This window comes from Hipposideros armiger, unplaced genomic scaffold, assembly GCF_001890085.2.
Source record: "Hipposideros armiger isolate ML-2016 unplaced genomic scaffold, ASM189008v1 scaffold_325, whole genome shotgun sequence".
Taxonomy (NCBI): domain Eukaryota; kingdom Metazoa; phylum Chordata; class Mammalia; order Chiroptera; family Hipposideridae; genus Hipposideros; species Hipposideros armiger.
In genome coordinates, this window is record NW_017731675.1 from 1,234,610 (window position 1) to 1,235,704 (window position 1,095).

Here is a 1,095-nt window from a genome sequence, read left to right on the forward strand (position 1 = left end):
CTTGATGGAGATTTAGTCACATTCCATTGTACTTTTATAAACTCTTTAGTCTTTGCACAATTAAAAGATATTTTAAATACATTGTTTTATTCTTTATGCTTCTTGAACGTATCAGGTCCATACGAATGAGAAGGTAGTCAAATAACTTGTCTAAGAGTTCTCATTTAAGTGTGAGATATCAAGAACCAAAACTAGAATTCTGAAACTCACGCTAATGTATACATTGCCTAGATCCCATATGTTTTTAAGCACCTTGTTTTGCCTCCATTAAAGAGAACCAGATCATAAAATCTAATGAGCAGAATTAAGGTTCACTAAGCTCTTTGTGAGATACTATTGGTTACTTTATATAACTCCTTGTAAATTATTCTGAATCATAGACGTATAATTTGTCAGAAGGTCAATGACTTGGTTTCTGAATGTATAATAATCTTTAGGGCATTTTTGAAAATATGTCTTATTATTAAGTATTGAACCACCGTATATATTTATCACCAGTATTGATTCACGTTTAAAAAGTCTGTGCCCTTCACTTTGAACCAAGAAAACTGAGGCACAGAAACTTTGCAGACAGGTTTGAGCATGAGGTCACATATGTGGTAAGAAATATATTTAATTTTACAGTGTATCAGTATTTAAAATATACTTCATTCTGACTAATACCAAGTTTGAACATAAACTATTTTATATATAAAACATGTAATATTTAAGAAGCTATTTAGGAGATTTAATATGACTGAGGATTATAGCATGTATTTTTTAAAAGATAAAATGTTTTATTCTTCCTTGATATTTCTATATTTAAAAAGCCATTACCAAATCGTCTTTAGGATAAATAAAGTGTAATAAATTTAGGTTAAAAATACATTGATTTGCCTTACTCTAGAATTATGCTACAAAAGCTTTATAGTGAATTTTAAATTGAATCACATATATAATTAATGATCCTCATTATTGATAAATCAAAAAAAAACTGAAGCTGAACTAAATTACGTTTTCAGAGAATGCAAAGTAAGTCTTTAGGATACCATGATGTTGGGTAAGGCTTTATAATGAGCTGGTCCCCATTTGTCAAAATGCAGCAAAAGACATTCA